The sequence below is a fragment of the Lolium perenne genome, chromosome 7 (assembly GCF_019359855.2).
Source record: "Lolium perenne isolate Kyuss_39 chromosome 7, Kyuss_2.0, whole genome shotgun sequence".
In the NCBI taxonomy this organism is placed as follows: Eukaryota; Viridiplantae; Streptophyta; class Magnoliopsida; order Poales; family Poaceae; genus Lolium; species Lolium perenne.
Genome location: NC_067250.2, coordinates 198505844 through 198523916, shown reverse-complemented (window position 1 = coordinate 198523916; position 18073 = coordinate 198505844). Strand labels below are relative to the sequence as shown.

Below are 18073 nucleotides of genomic sequence, written 5' to 3'. Positions count from 1 at the left end.
ATTTTCCCCGGAAGCATCCAGAGAGTCGGAGAGGCACCAGAGGGGAGCCCTGGGGGCCCCACCCCACAGGGCGGTGCGGCCTGGACACTGGGCGCGCCAGCCTATGGGGGGGCCACCCCCTGGCTCCTCCGAGGCCGCCTCTTCGCCTATAAGAAGCCCCCTGACCTAAATCTTCGATACGAAAAAGCCACGGTATGAGAAACCTTCCAGAGCCGCCGCCATCGCGAAGCCAAGATCTAGGGGACAGGAGTCTCTGTTCCGGCACGCCGCCGGGACGGGGAAGTGCCCCCGGAAGGCTTCTCCATCGACACCACCGCCATCTTCATCGCCGCTGCTGTCTCCTATAATGAGGAGGGAGTAGTTCTCCCTCGAGGCTAAGGGCTGTACCGGTAGCTATGTGGTTCATCTCTCTCTCCCATGTGATCTTTATGTGATCATGAGATTTGTGATTTAGTTGAATATCATCTATTTGCTACTCTAGTGATGTTATTAAAGTAGTCTATTCCTCCTTCATGATGTAATGTGGACAGTGTGTGCATCATGTAGTACTTGGCGTAGGTTATGATTGTGATCTCTTGTAGATTGTGAAGTTAACTATTACTATGATGGTATTGATGTGATCTATCCCCCCCTTTCATAGCTAATTTTTACAGGCGCATGCTATGTTAGTACTCGGTATAATTGCGTTGGTCTATCATGCACTCTAAGGTTATTTAAATATGAACATCGAATGTTGTGGAGCTTGTTAACTCCGGCATTGAGGTGCTCTTGTAGCCCTACACAATGAATGGTGTTTGTCATCCAACAAGAGAGTGTAGAGAAAGTAGTATTTGTTTATTCAGTTATGTGATCAATGTTGAGAGTGTCCACTAGTGAAAGTATGATCCCTAGGCCTTGTTTCCAAACATCGAAACTCCGTTTACTTACTGTTCTGTTGCATGTTTACTCGCTGCCATATTTTATTCAGATTACTATTACTACTCATATACATCCATACAACTTGTATTTCACTATCTCTTCGCCGAACTAGTGCACCTATACATCTGACAAGTGTATTAGGTGTGTTGGGGACACAAGAGACTTCTTGTATCGTGATTGCAGGGTTGCTTGAGAGGGATATCTTTGACCTCTTTCTCCCTGAGTTCGATAAACCTTGGGTGATTCACTTAAGGGAAACTTGCTGCTGTTCTACAAACCTCTGCTCTTGGAGGCCCAACACTGTCTACAAGAATAGAAGCACACGTAGACATCAAGCACTTTTCTGGCGCCGTTGCCGGGGAGGAAAGGTAAAAGGCACTCATACTCCGATCCCATGTAACTAAGTACTTTTCTGTTGCCGTTGTAAGTTCTCGAAGCTATTTCCTTTAGATCCTGCAATTGCATCTTTTTTGTTTCTTGTTAAACACTAGTAAGGCATAATGGAAAACATCTGTGAGCTTTTTATACTATTTCCTGAGTCAAGACATGAATGGTTTAATGCAAAAATTAAAAAACCTATGGAATCTTATTTGCATGCTAGTAGCAATGATATTAGTATGAACGCTTTGAACACCTTGCTAATGATATAGAAAATTCTAAGCTTGGGGAGGTCGGTTTTGATGAAAATGATCTCTTTAGCCCTCCGGGTATTGAGGAGAAAGTTTATGTTGATTATGATATGCCTCCCATATATGATGATTATAATGATAGTGGTCTTCTGGTGCCGCCTACTATGGAGGATAAGTTTAATTATGATTACAATATGCCTCCTATATTTGATGATGAGAATAATAATGATAGCTACTTTGTTGAATTTGCTCCCACTACAACTAATAAAATTGATTATGCTTATGTGGAGAGTAATGATACTTTTATGCATGTGAATAAGAATGCTTTATGTGATACTTATATTATTGAGTTTGTTCATGATGCCTCTGAAAATTATTATGAGAGAGGAAAATATGGTTGTAGAAATTTTCATGTTACTAAAACACCTCTCTATATGCTGAAATTTTTGAAGTTACACTGGTTTTATCTTCCTATGCTTGTTACTTTGCTTTTCATGAACTTGTTTATTTACAAGATTCCTATGCATAGGAAGCATGTTAGACTTAAATGTGTTTTGAATTTGCTTCTTGATGCTCTCTTTTGCTTCAACTCTTATTTCTTGGGAGTGCATCATTAAAATTGTTGAGCCCATCTTAATGGCTATAAAGAAAGCACTTCTTGGGAGATAACCCATGTGTTTATTTTACTACAGCAACTTTTGTTTTATATTTGTGTCTTGGAAGTTGTTACTACTGTAGCAACCTCTCCTTATCTTATTTTATTGCATTGTTGTGCCAAGTAAAGTCTTTGATAGCAAGGTTGATACTAGATTTGGATTACTGCACAGAAACAGATTTCTATCTGTCACGAATTTGGGCAGGGTTCTCTGTAGGTAACTCAGAAAAATCTGCCAATTTACGTGCGTGATCCTCAGATATGTACGCAACTTTCATTCAATTTGAGCATTTTCATCTGAGCAAGTCCAGTGCCTCTAAAAAATTCGTCTTTACGGACTGTTCTGTTTTGACAGATTCTGCCTTTTATTTTGCATTGCCTCTTTTGCTGTGTTGGATGGATTTCTTTGTTCCATTGACTTCCAGTAGCTTTGTGCAATGTCCAGAAGTGTTAAGAATGATTGTGTCACCTCTGAACATGTGAATTTTTGATTATGCACTAACCCTCTAATGAGTTTGTCTCGAGTTTGGTGTGGAGGAAGTTTTCAAGGGTCAAGAGAGGAGGATGATATACTATGATCAAGAAGAGTGAAAAGTCTAAGCTTGGGGATGCCCCGGTGGTTCATCCCTGCATATTTCAAGAAGACTCAAGCATCTAAGCTTGGGGATGCCCAAGGCATCCCCTCCTTCATCAACAATTTATCAGGTTTCTTCTCTTGAAACTATATTTTTATTCGGTCACATCTTATGTACTTTACTTGGAGCGTCTGTGTGCTTTTATTTTCGTTTTGTTATTTTCATTCTCTGAATAAATGCTTATGTGGGAGAGAGACACGCTCCGCTGTTGCGTATGAACACATGTGTTCTTAGCTTTACTTTTAATGTTCATGGCGAAGGTTGAAACTGCTTCGTTAATTGTTATATAGTTGGAAATAGGAAATGCTTCATGTGGTAATTGGTATAATGTCTTGAATAATTTGATACTTGGCAATTGTTGTGCTCAAATAGATCATGTTTAAGCTCTTGCATCATGTACTTTGTACCCATTAATGAAGAACTACATAGAGCTTGTTAAAATTTGGTTTGCATGATTGGTCTCTCTAAGTCTAGATATTTTCTGGTTAAGGTGTTTGAACAACAAGGAAGATGATGTAAAGTCTTATAATGCTTACAATATGTTCATATGTGAGTCTTGCTGCACCGTTTTATACTTGAGTTTGCTTCAAACAACCTTGCTAGCCTAGCCTTGTATTGAGAGGAATTCTTCTCGTGCATCCAAATCCTTGAGCCAAAAACTATGCCATTTGTGTCCACCATACCTACCTACTACATGGTATTTCCTGCCATTCCAAGCAAATACTTCATGTGCTACCTTTAAACAATTCAAAAGCTATTATCTCTTATTTGTGTCAATGTTTTATAGCTCATGAGGAAGTATGTGGTGTTTATCTTTCGATCTTGTCGTTTACTTCGGACAGACTTTCACAATGGACTAGTGGCTCATCCGCTTATCCAATAACTTTGCAAAAAGAGCTGGCAATGGGGTTCCCAGCCCCAATTAATTAACTTTCATTAATAATTCTCTGCACATGTTTTGCTCTGATTCATCAGTAAGCAACTTAATTTTGCAAATAGACACTCCTCCATGGTATGTGATTGTTGGAAGGCACCCGAGGATTCGGTTAGCCATGGCTTGAGAAAGCAAAGGTTGGGAGGAGTGTCATCTAAAAAAATAAAAAAATAAAAACTAAACTAAAGTACATGTGTAAACAAAAGAGAAGAGGGATGATCTACCTTGCTGGTAGAGATAACGTCCTTCATGGGAGCCGCTCTTGAAAGTCTGGTTGATAAGGTAGTTAGAGTACCCATTACCATTCGTTGACAACAACAAACACCTCTCAAAACTTTACTTTTATGCTCTCTATATGATTTCAAAACTTAAAAAGCTCTAGCACATGATTTAATCCCTGCTTCCCTCTGCGAAGGGCCTATCTTCTACTTTATGTTGAGTCAGTTTACCTATTTCTTTCTATCTTAGGAGCAAACACTTGTGTAAACTATGTGCATTGATTCTTACATGTTTACTTATTGCACTTGTTATATTGCTTTATGTTGACAACTATCCATGAGATATACATGTTACAAGTTGAAAGCAATTGCTGAAACTTATTCATCCTTTGTGTTGCTTCAATGCCTTTTACTAAGAATTTATTGCTTATGAGTTAACTGTTATGCAAGTCTTATTGATGCTTGTCTTGAAAGTACTATTCATGAAAAGTCTTTGTTATATGGTTCAGTTGTTTACTCATTGTCTTTACCATTGCTTTGAATCGCTGCATTCATCTCATATGCTTTACAATAGTATTGATCAAGATCATGTTGGTAGCATGTCACTTAAGAAATTATCATTGTTATCATTTACCTACTCGAGGGCGAGTAGGAACTAAGCTTGGGGATGCTTGATACGTCTCAAACGTATCTATAATTTCTTATGTTCCATGCTTGTTTTATGACAATACTTACATGTTTTGTTCATACTTTATGATGTTTTGATGCGTTTTCCGGAACTAACCTATTGACGAGATGCCGAAGTGCCAGTTCCTGTTTTCTGCTGTTTTTAGTTTCAGAAATCCTAGTAAGGAAATATTCTCGGAATTGGACGAAATCAACGCCCAGGACCTTATTTTCCCCGGAAGCATCCAGAGAGTCGGAGAGGCACCAGAGGGGAGCCCTGGGGGCCCCACCCCACAGGGCGGCGCGGCCTGGACACTGGGCGCGCCAGCCTATGGGGGGGCCACCCCCTGGCTCCTCCGAGGCCGCCTCTTCGCCTATAAGAAGCCCCCTGACCTAAATCTTCGATACGAAAAAGCCACGGTATGAGAAACCTTCCAGAGCCGCCGCCATCGCGAAGCCAAGATCTAGGGGACAGGAGTCTCTGTTCCGGCACGCCGCCGGGACGGGGAAGTGCCCCCGGAAGGCTTCTCCATCGACACCACCGCCATCTTCATCGCCGCTGCTGTCTCCTATAATGAGGAGGGAGTAGTTCTCCCTCGAGGCTAAGGGCTGTACCGGTAGCTATGTGGTTCATCTCTCTCTCCCATGTGATCTTTATGTGATCATGAGCTTTGTGATTTAGTTGAATATCATCTATTTGCTACTCTAGTGATGTTATTAAAGTAGTCTATTCCTCCTTCATGATGTAATGTGGACAGTGTGTGCATCATGTAGTACTTGGCGTAGGTTATGATTGTGATCTCTTGTAGATTGTGAAGTTAACTATTACTATGATGGTATTGATGTGATCTATCCCCCCCTTTCATAGCTAATTTTGACAGGCGCATGCTATGTTAGTACTCGGTATAATTGCGTTGGTCTATCATGCACTCTAAGGTTATTTAAATATGAACATCGAATGTTGTGGAGCTTGTTAACTCCGGCATTGAGGTGCTCTTGTAGCCCTACACAATGAATGGTGTTTGTCATCCAACAAGAGAGTGTAAAGAAAGTAGTATTTGTTTATTCAGTTATGTGATCAATGTTGAGAGTGTCCACTAGTGAAAGTATGATCCCTAGGCCTTGTTTCCAAACATCGAAACTCCGTTTACTTACTGTTCTGTTGCATGTTTACTCGCTGCCATATTTTATTCAGATTACTATTACTACTCATATACATCCATACAACTTGTATTTCACTATCTCTTCGCCGAACTAGTGCACCTATATATCTGACAAGTGTATTAGGTGTGTTGGGGACACAAGAGACTTCTTGTATCGTGATTGCAGGGTTGCTTGAGAGGGATATCTTTGACCTCTTTCTCCCTGAGTTCGATAAACCTTGGGTGATTCACTTAAGGGAAACTTGCTGCTGTTCTACAAACCTCTGCTCTTGGAGGCCCAACACTGTCTACAAGAATAGAAGCACACGTAGACATCACCCATCTTAATAATTTTATTGAACTATGTGAAATGCAAAAGTATAAGGATGTAGATGGTGATATTATAAAATTGAAATTGTTTCCTTTCTCCTTAAGAGGAAGAGCTAAAGATTGGTTGTTATCTTTGCCTAAGAATAGTATTGATTCATGGACTAAATGTAAAGATGCTTTTATTGGTAGATATTATCCTCCCGCTAAAATTATATCTTTGAGAAGTAGTATAATGAATTTCAAGCAATTGGATAATGAACATGTTGCTCAAGCATGGGAGAGAATGAAATCTTTGGTGAAGAATTGCCCAACCCATGGACTAACTACTTGGATGATCATCCAAACCTTTTATGCAGGACTGAATTTTTCTTCACGGATCCTATTGGATTCAGCTGCTGGAGGTACCTTTATGTCCATTACCTTGGGGGCGGCTACAAAGCTTCTTGATGATATGATGATAAATTACTCTGAATGGCACACTGAAAGGGCTCCACAAGGTAAGAAGGTAAATTCTGTTGAAGAAACCTCCTCCTTGAGTGATAAGATTGATGCTATTATGTCTATGCTTGTGAATGGTAGATCTAATGTTTATCCTAATAATGTTCCTTTAGCTTCATTGGTTGCTCAAGAAGAGAATGTTGATGTGAACTTCATTAAAAATAATAATTTCAACAACAATGCTTATATGAATAATTCTGGTAACAACTATAGGCCATATCCTTCTGCTAATAGTAATGGTTATGGTAATTCTTATGGGAATTCTTACAACAATAATAGGAGTGTACCCCCTGGTCTTGAAGCCATGCTTAAAGAATTTATTAGTACACAAACTGCTTTTAACAAATCTGTTGAGGAAAAGCTTGATAAAATTGATATTCTTGCTTCTAAGGTTGATAGACTTGCCTCTGATGTTGATCTTTTAAAATTGAAAGTTATGCCTAATAAGGATAATGAAAATAAGATTGTTACTACAGCAAATGCCATCCAAGTTAGAATTAATGAGAATATAAGATTGATGGCTGAATTGCATGCTAGGTGGGAAAGAGAAGAAAATGAAAAACTTGCTAAAGAGAATAATGTAGCTAAAGTTTGGACTATTACCACCACTAGTAATGATAATGATTCACATGTTGCTAAACCTCCTACTATCAATGGTAAAATAATTGGTGTTGGCAATGTTTCTACTCCTAGTGCAAAGCGTGCAAAATTGCCTGAAACTGCTAAAACTGCTGAAACTGCTTGTGATAAAACTGCTGAAATTTTTTCCAACGTTGGGGACGATGATTCCATTGCTGTAGGTCATAATGATTTAGACTTTGATGATTGTCACATCTCTGAAGTTATAAAGTTCTTACAAAAACTTGCTAAAAGTCCCAATGCTAGTGCTATAAATTTGGCCTTTACAAAACATATTACAAATGCTCTCATAAAAGCTAGAGAAGAGAAACTAAAACTTGAAACTTCTATTCCTAGGAAGTTAGAAGATGGTTGGGAGCCCATCATTAAGATGAGGGTCAATGATTTTGATTGTAATGCTTTATGTGATCTTGGTGCAAGTATTTCTGTTATGCCTAAGAAACTCTATGATATGCTTGACTTGCCACCATTGAAAAATTGTTATTTGGAAGTTAATCTTGCTGATAATGCTATAAAGAAACCTTTGGGGAGGATTGATAATGTTCGTATTATGGTTAACAATAACCCTGTCCCCGTTGATTTTGTTGTCTTGGATATTGAATGCAATGCATCTTGTCCCATCATATTGGGAAGACCTTTTCTTCGAACTGTTGGTGCTACCATTGATATGAAGGAAGGTAATATTAAATATCAATTTCCTCTCAAAAAGGTATGGAACACTTCCCCAGAAAGAGAATGAAGTTACCTTATGATTCTATTATTCGAACAAATTATGATGTTGATGCTTCATCTCTTGATAATACTTGATTCACACTTTCTGCGCCTAGCTGAAAGGCGTTAAAGAAAAGCGCTTATGGGAGACAACCCATCATTTTACTACAGTACTTTGTTTTATATTTGAGTCTTGGAAGTTGTTACTACTGTAGCAACCTCTCCTTATCTTTATTTTATTGCATTGTTGTGCCAAGTAAAGTCTTTGATAGTAAAGTCAATACTAGATTTGGATTACTGCGCAGAAACAGATTTCTTGCTGTCACGAATCTGGGTAGGGTTCTCTGTAGGTAACTCAGAAAAATCTGCAAATTTACGTGCGTGATCCTCAGATATGTACGCAACTTTCATTCAATTCGAGCATTTTCATATGAGCAAGTTAAGTGCCCCTGTAAAATTCGTCTTTACGGAATGTTCTGTTTTGATATATTCTGCCTTTTATTTCGCATTGTCTGTTTTGCTATGTTTGATGGATTTCTTTGTTCCATTAACTTTCAGTAGCTTTGTGCAATGTCCAGAAGTGTTAAGAATGATTATGTCACCTCTGAATGTATGAGTTTTCAATTATGCACTAACCCTCTAATGAGTTTGTTTCGAGTTTGGTGTGGAGGAAGTTTTCAAGGGTCAAGAGAGGAGGATGATACAATATGATCAAGAAGAGTGAAAAGTCTAAGCTTGGGGATGCCCCCGTGGTTCATCCCTGCATATTTTAAGAATACTCAAGCATCTAAGCTTGGGGATGCCCAAGGCATCCCCTTCTTCATCGACAACATTATCAGGTTCCTCTAGTGAAACTATATTTTTATTCAATCACATCTTATGTGCTTTGCTTGGAGCGTCTGTTTATTTTTGTTTTTGTTTGAATAAAATCGGATCCTAGCATTCTTTGTGTGGGAGAGAGACACGCTCCGCTGTTTCGTATGAACACATATGTTCTTAGCTTTATCTTTAATGTTCATTGCGAATGTTGAACTACCTCGTTCATTGATATATGGTTGGAAACGGAAAATGCCGCATGTGGTAAATGGTATAATGTCTTGAATAATTTGATACTTGGCAATTGTTGTGCTGATATAGATCATGTTTAAGCTCTTGCATCATGTACTTTGCACCTATTAATGAATAACGATATAGAGCTTGTTAAAATTTGGTTTGCATGATTGGTCTCTATAAGTCTAGATATTTTCTGGTTGAGGTGTTTGAACAACAAGGAGACGAGGTAAAGTCTTATAATGATTACAATATGTTTATATGTGAGTCTTGCTGCACCATTTTATACTTGAGTTTTCTTCAAACAACCTTGCTAGCCTAGCCTTGTATTGAGAGGGATTCTTCTCGTCATCCAAATCCTTGAGCCAAAATCCATGCCATTTGTGTCCACCATACCTACCTACCACATGGTATTTCCCTGCCATTCCAAAGTATATTACTTGAGTGCTACCTTTAAAATTCCATTCTTTACCTTTACAATACATAGCTCATGGGAAAGTAGCCTTAAAAACTATTGTGGTGAAGAATATGTACTTATGTATTTTATTTTATGTCTTAATAAGTTGCTTGTTGTGCGGTAACCATGTTTCTGGGGATGCCATCAACTTTTACCTTTGTTGAATATCATGTGAGTTGCTATGCATGTTCGTCTTGTCTGAAGTAAGGGCGATTTTCATAATCAAATGGTTTGAGTATGCATATTGTTAGAGAAGAACATTGGGCCGCTAACTAAAGCCATGAATCATGGTGGAAGTTTCAGTTTGGACATAAAACCTCAATCTCTTATGAGAATATTATCTGTTGTTGAATGCTTAAGCATTAAAAAGAGGAGTCCATTATCTGTTGTCTATGTTGTCCCGGTATGGGTGTCTAAGTTGAGAATGATCAAAAGCGAGAAATCCAATGCGAACCTTCTCCTTAGACCCTTGTACAGGCGGCATAGAGGTACCCCTTTTTGACACTTGGTTGAAACATATGTTATGCAATGATAATCCGTGTTAATCCGAGCTAATTAGGACAAAGTGCGGGCACTATTGGTATACTATGCATGAGGCTTGCAACTTATAAGATATCTTATACATAACTCATATGATTTATTACTAACGTTGACAAAATTGTTTCATGTTTTCAAAATGAAAAGGTGTAGCACAAAAATAGTAATCCATGCTTCCCTCTGCGAAGGGCCATTCTTCTACTTTATTGTTGAGTCAGTTTACCTATTCTTTCTATCTTAGAAGCAAACACTTGTGTAAACTGTGTGCATTGATTCTTACATGTTTACCTATTACATCTGTTATATTACTTTGTGTTGACAATTATCCATGAGATATACATGTTGAAGTTGAAAGCAACCGCTGAAACTTATATCTTCCTTTGTGTTGTTTCAAAGCTTTCTACCAAGAATTTATTGCTTATGAGTTAACTGTTATGCAAGACTTATTGATGCTTGTCTTGAAAGTACTATTCATGAAAAGTCTTTGCTATATGATTCATTTGTTTACTCATTATCTTCTTCATTGCTTCGAATCGCTGCATTCATCTCATGTGCTTTACAATAGTATTGATCAAGATTATGATAGCATGTCACTTCAGAAATTATCATTGTTATCGTTTACCTACTCGAGGGCGAGTAGGAACTAAGCTTGGGGATGCTTGATACGTCCCAAATGTATCTATAATTTCTTATGTTCCATGCTACTTTTATGATGATACTCACATGTTTTATACACATTATATGTCATTATTATGCATTTTCCGGCACTAACCTATTGACGAGATGCCGAAGAGCCGATTCTTGTTTTTCTGCTGTTTTTGGTTTCAGAAATCCTAGTAAGGAAATATTCTCGGAATTGGACGAATTCAATGCCCAGGGGCCTATTTTTCCACGAAGCTTCCAGAAGACCGAGGGAGATACGAAGTGGGGCCACGAGGCGACGCCACACTAGGGCGGCGCGGCCCAAGCCCTGGCCGCGCCGGCCTGTTGTGTGGGCCCCTCGTGACGCCTCCTGACCTACCCTTCCGCCTACATATAGTCTTCGTCTCGAAACCCCCAGTACCGAGAGCCACGATACGGAAAACCTTCCAGAGACGCAGCCGCCGCGAATCCCATCTCGGGGGATTCAGGAGATCGCCTCCGGCACCCTGCCGGAGAGGGGAATCATCTCCCGGAGGTCTCTTCATCGCCATGATCGCCTCCGGATCGATGTGTGAGTAGTTCACCCCTGGACTACGGGTCCATAGCAGTAGCTAGATGGTCGTCTTCTCCTCATTGTGCTATCATGTTCGATCTTGTGAGCTGCCTATCATGATCAAGATCGTTTATTTGTAATCCTACATGTTGTGTTTGTTGGGATCCGATGGATATTGAATACTATGTCAAGTTGATTATCAATCTATCATATATGAGTTGTTTATGTTCTTGCATGCTCTCTGTTGCTAGTAGAGGCTCTGGCCAAGTTGATACTTGTGACTCCAAGTGGGAGTATTTATGCTCGATAGTGGGTTCATGCCTCCATTAAATCTGGGACAGTGACAGAAAGTTCTAAGGTTGTGGATGTGATGTTGCTACTAGGGATAAAACATCGATGCTTTGTCTAAGGATATTTGTGTTGATTACATTACGCACCATACTTAATGCAATTGTCTATTGCTTGCAACTTAATACCGGAAGGGGTTCGGATGATAACCTGAAAGTGGACTTTTTAGGCATAGATGCATGCTGGATGGCGGTCTATGTACTTTGTCGTAATGCCCTGATTAAATCTCATAGTACTCATCATGATATTTGTATGTGCATTGTTATGCCTTCTTTATTTGTCAATTTCCCAACTGTAATTTGTTCACCCGACATGCTATTTATCTTATGGGAGAGACACCACTAGTGAACTGTGGACCCCGGTCCTATTCTTTACATCTGAAATACAATCTACTGCAATACTTGTTCGTTACTGTTCTTCGCAAACAATCATCTTCCACACAATACGGTTAATCCTTTGTTACAGCAAGCCGGTGAGATTGACAACCTCACTGTTACGTTGGGGCAAAGTACTTTGGTTGTGTTGTGCAGGTTCCACGTTGGCGCCGGAATCCCTGGTGTTGCGCCGCACTACACTTCGCCGCCATCAACCTTCAACGTGCTTCTTGGCTCCTCCTGGTTCGATAAAACTTGGTTTCTTTCTGAGGGAAAACTTGCTACTGTCTGCATCACACCTTCCTCTTGGGGTTCCCAACGGACGTGTGTTAATTGCACGCATCAAGCTAATTTTCTGGCGCCGTTGCCGGGGAACGAAGAAAAGTTACACCACAAAGATTTCTAACTCCCACGTCAACTACACGCCAGCAACATGCTTCGCATGTTTGACCAATTAAGTTAAAAAGCTCCATAAAATCCTGCTATCATGTAGGCGGGCTTGCATTGGCTTTCAACCCAAGTGACTGTTGACTGCAATGTTTGGGTTTTCCAAGAGGGGTTGATTGTTTTCCAATGGGAAGGCAAAGAGAAGAGTAGCAGAGCATGTGGCGGCAAGGTGACGCAGCTTAATGGATGGAGTGACGGCGTGAACTCCTTCAATTAGTTTGTCTCGTGTCGCCAGCTGGGCATGTGCTGGACGCGGCCCTGCTATTCTTCTCTGCTCGTAGTGGAGGCATAACGAAGAGATGGAAGTATGTCAGATTCGTTGCCGGAGCCGACCTGCCTTGGACTAGGGATTTCCTCAATCTGTAGGACACACACGGCGGCCTCTGATTGCTGGCCGACTGTGAATGCCATGTGGTGGCCATGCTCGCCGGCGTTTCTTCTGTTGGAGATATGCCCTAGAGGCAATAATAAAGTGGTTATTATTTATATCTTTATGTTTATGATAAATGTTTATATATCATGCTATAATTGTATTAACCGAAACATTAGTACATGTGTGATATGTAGACAAACAAAGAGTCCCTAGTATGCCTCTTAACTAGCTTGTTGATTAATGGATGATTAGTTTCATAATCATGAACATTGGATGTTATTAATAACAAGGTTATGTCATTGTATGAATGATGTAATGGACACACCCAATTAAGCGTAGCATAAGATCTCGTCATTAAGTTATTTTCTATAAGCTTTCGATACATAGTTACCTAGTCCTTATGACCATGAGATCATGTAAATCACTTATACCGGAAAGGTACTTTGATTACACCAAACGCCACTGCGTAAATGGGTGGTTATAAAGGTGGGATTAAGTATCCGGAAAGTATGAGTTGAAACATATGGATCAACAGTGGGATTTGTCCATCCCGATGACGGATAGATATACTCTGGGCCCTCTCGGTGGAATGTCGTCTAATGTCTTGCAAGCATATGAATAAGTTCATAAGAGACCACATACCACAGTACGAGTAAAGAGTACTTGTCAGGAGACGAGGTTGAACAAGGTATAGAGTGATACCGAAGATCAAACCTCGGACAAGTAAAATATCGCGTGACAAAGGGAATTGGTATCGTATGTGAATGGTTCATTCGATCACTAAAGTCATCGTTGAATATGTGGGAGCCATTATGGATCTCCAGATCCCGCTATTGGTTATTGGTCGGAGTGAGTACTCAACCATGTCCGCATAGTTCACGAACCGTAGGGTGACACACTTAAAGTTGGATGTTGAAATGGTAGAACTTGAATATGGAATGGAGTTCGAATATTTGTTCGGAGTCCCGGATGAGATCCCGGACATCACGAGGAGTTCCGGAATGGTCCGGAGAATAAGATTCATATATAGGATGTCATTTTATGTGAATTAAAATGACGCGGAAGGTTCTATGGAAGGTTCTAGAAGGTTCTAGAAAAGTCCGGAAGAAACCACCAAGGAAGGTGGAGTCCACATGGGACTCCACCTCCATGGCCGGCTAACCCTAGTGGGGGTGGAGTCCCAAGTGGACTCCCCCTTAGGGGGCCGGCCACCCCTCCATATGGGAGGTGGAACTCCCACCTCTAGTGGGAGTCCTAGCTTGGGTAGGTTTGCCCACCATATGGAAGGTTTTGGGTTCGGGTCTTATTCGAAGACTTGGAGACCAACACTTGGGGTTCCACCTATATAATGAGGGGCCAATGGAGGGGGCCGGCCACCCCAAGACCACAAGCTGGCCGCCCCATTGAAGTGGCCGGCCACCCCCTCCCAAACCCTAGCCGCCCCCCTCTCCTCCATATCTCCCGCGTAGCTTTAGCGAAGCTCTGCCGGAGTTCTCCACCGCCACCGACACCACGCCGTCGTGCTGTCGGATTCAAGACGAGCTACTACTTCCGCTGCCCGCTGGAACGGGGAGGTGGACGTCGTCTTCATCAACAACCGAACGTGTGACCGAGTACGGAGGTGCTGCCCGTTCGTGGCGCCGGAAGCGATCGTGATCAAGATCTTCTACGCGCTTTTGCAAGCGGCAAGTGAACGTCTACCGCAGCAACAAGAGCCTCATCTTGTAGGCTTTGGAATCTCTTCAAGGGTGAGACTCGATACCCCCTCGTTGCTACCGTCTTCTAGATTGCATCTTGGCTTGGATTGCGTGTTCGCGGTAGGAAATTTTTTGTTTTCTATGCAACGTTTTCATACAGTGGTATCAGAGCCGTGTCTATGCATAGATGGTTGCACGAGTAGAACACAATGGTTTTGTGGGCATTTATGCTCTTGTTATCTTTAGTTTGAGTACTTTGCATCTTTGTGGCATAGTGGGATGAAGCGGCCCGGACTAACTTTACATGACCGCGTTCATGAGACTTGTTCCTCGTTCGACATGCAACTTGTACTGCATAAGAGGCTTTGCGGGTGTCTGTCTCTCCTATTATAGTGAAGATTCAATTTACTCTTCTATTGATAACATTAGTATCACCGTTGTGGTTCATGTTCGTAGGTAGATTAGATCTCTCCCGAAAACCCTAAACCACGTAAAATATGCAAACCAAATTATAGACGTCTAACTTGTTTTTGCAGGGTATGGTGATGTGATATGGCCATAATGTGATGATCATTATGTATGAGATGATCATTATTGTATTGTGGCAACCGGCAGGAGCCTTATGGTTGTCTTTAATTTTCATGTTGAGTAGTATTTCAAAGTAGTTGTAATAGTTTCTACTTGATTATTGTTGCATAATTCATAACTTCATCTCTACAACTCCGAATTTGACAAACTTTATATCTTTTTGTATCAGAAAAATGTGAGGAATTCAATTTTAACATTGTCATGCATCATTGGCATCATCCCTGGTTCGAAATAAGTAAAATTTGCAACCATAACTAAATGTTATGTGTGGGTGTTCCATCTTTTCATGCTATATTTGAACACCCCACTTAATTTGCTATACATGAAACCTTGCACATATCATCTTGGCATGTCATCATGCATCATATTGCGCATTGCATCATCTTGTATTGATTTGTGCTATACTTTCCTTGTATGTGCTATTTGGTTCTTCTCGAGTAGACGCCGACGCAGAGCAGCACCCCCTGGAGGATCGTGTCGGTGCTTCTACCTCTGATCTGACAGGCGAGCCCACCCCTTCACCTATTTTACATTTACATGCTCTTTTGATATATTGCTATCCTTATGTTGCGATTCTGTTGTGTCACGTGTTCTATCCACCTGTTACCTATATGTCCGAGATACACCTCCTCGCCCTACCTATTGTTTGTTGTTTGCCAGCTTTGCGAGTCGTAGGCGAGTTTAGGGTTTTTGCTGATATCTCGAAATGTTCGGGATATCTTGTTGGGATGTTGACACATGTACTACCTTTTCAAAATGATGATGATAACTTTTTCTACAACTAAAATTGCTAAGGGTTATAATATTGCAGAGGCATCGGTGAGCCCCTTTGCGAAAGCATCGGATTTTTGTCTCGCTTGTGTCCCCTAGGACCCGAGTTCTTGTTATCTGTTTCTAAGACTGAGCGCGCTAACCACTCGTGGGAGGTTTTATCGGGACCCCCCATCACCCATTACCATTTCTCAAGTCTGTTGAAAAGGGGGCCACAACCTTGGTTTTATTTGCCTATGCCATGTATGACATGTATGCCATGCTTTATTACTGTTGCCTTCGGGTGTTTATTACTGTTGCCTTCGGGTGTTTACTTCTGTACTGTACCCCGCGGAACGTTTAGTGAAGCGTGTGGTTCGCACGCCTAGCCGTTAACGCAAACCCTGAGTCCGCATCGGAGTACGGCCGAACTTCGTTTCGGGTAGCTTAGTCGGGTGGCCCCCCTAGGCATTCTTGTTGATTTGGGAACGGTCTTGTTGTGAGACTCCGCCGTAATTAAGCGGGTTCGAGCATGCGTGTATGGTAACATTGGTGCACGCCTGCAGGGTTAAATCTTATCGATAAGCCGTGTCCGTGGTTATGGACGACTTGGAGCTGTTTAACTCGATCATAGAACAACTTACACCTAATGATGTCGCTAATAACTTGCTAATTACTTGCATAGTAAGTTAGCCCTATTATAATGGAATGGATATAAAATTGTCAACTGTGTGAGTGCCTTGTTAGTACCTCTTGGCTAAGGGGGATCGCATTGGCAGGGTTTGATTGCAGAGTATAGAACTGCTAGAATATGCGCTCTCTCACCTTCTCTATTAGACGGAAGTTGTAGCGTGTCTCTATTGGTTAGTGCTTTGCTGCCGCTAAACCCCACATATAGCCGGGCGAAGTTTACACCGCCCACCAGCGAGCATAGCTGGTCTTGTCTCGCAAGTACGTGCCATTCGGTACTTACCCTCATTTTTCTCCCTCTTTTTCCGGGACACGCTTTTCGACAAACAGGTACGACAGATGATGAGCAGTACACAGGTGGCTACTTTGTCGAGTTCACGGACGACGACTTCGTTGCGTAGCAGGATCGTTCCTAAGGCAGCAGCCTGTGGCATGTTGGTTATGGGAACACCGCTTGATTATCTTCAGGACTCTTAGTCTCATTTGGTTCTTGTCTGTACCCAGACTATTTGGCTATCTTATGTATGATGTAATGTTGGGACATGTGTCCTCTGAGTGTCATTTGGATCTTGCTCATTAGAGCGTTGCTATATATATGAACCTTATTTCCATCTTTTGTGTCATACATAGTCATGTTGTGATATTCAAGCTGTATTCTACCCTCGTATCCTGTGCACAGTGTGTGTATGTGTGAAGTGCACAGGAAGGTGAAGCACTCAGGCTTGGAAAGCCTATCGTGAGCCTTAGAGGTGGGTGTTGTGTGCATGGGCGTGTCGAGCTGTTGCTTGGCCTACCCATATGCTTGGGAATGCGAGGCGACCTCACGGTCCTTTGTAGTGACCTCATGCATATAAACCCCTCTTACCTGCGCGCTCTAGGTTTTCCTACTCCTGGGGCTTAGAGATCATAATCTCTTGTAGGTTATGGAGTTAATTATTACTATGATAGTATTGATGTGATCTATGCCTCCTTCATAGTGTGATGGTGACAATGTGCATGCTATGTTAGTTCTCGGTGTAATTGTGTTGATCTATCTTGCACTCTAAGGTTATTTAAACATGAATATCGAATATTGTGGAGCTTGTTAACTCCGGCATTGAGGGTTCGTGTAATCCTACACAGTTAGTGGTGTTCATCATCCAACAAGAGGGTGTAGAGTGGTTCTATTATGTGATCATTGTTGAGAGTGTCCACTAGTGAAAGCAGGATCCCTGGGCCTTGCTTCCAAGCATCGAATCTCCGTTTGTTTACTGTTTTGTTGCATGTTTACTTGCTGCCATATTTTATTCAGATTGCTATTACCACTCATACTTATCCATATTACTTGCATCTCACTATCTCTTCGCCGAACTAGTGCACCTATTAGGTGTGTTGGGGACACAAGAGACTTCTTGCTTTGTGGTTGCAAGGTTGCTTGAGAGGGATATCTTTGACCTCTTCCTCCCTGAGTTCGATAAACCTTGGGTGATCCACTTAAGGGAAACTTGCTGCTGTTCTACAAACCTCTGCTCTTGGAGGCCCAACACTGTCTACAAGAATAGAAGCACCCGTAGACACCAAGCTATTTTCTGGCGCCGTTGCCGGGGAGGAAA

The 18073-nt window shown here is 41.3% G+C and overlaps 1 long non-coding RNA gene across 1 annotated transcript; it reads left to right on the top strand.

The window, feature by feature from the left end:
• Window positions 1-15497: 15497 nt before the first annotated feature.
• LOC139833475 (uncharacterized) lies at window positions 15498-17092 on the top strand. Its single transcript, XR_011749298.1, has 2 exons — window positions 15498-15545; window positions 16812-17092. It is a non-coding gene; the product is annotated as an uncharacterized lncRNA (long non-coding RNA).
• Window positions 17093-18073: the final 981 nt, after the last annotated feature.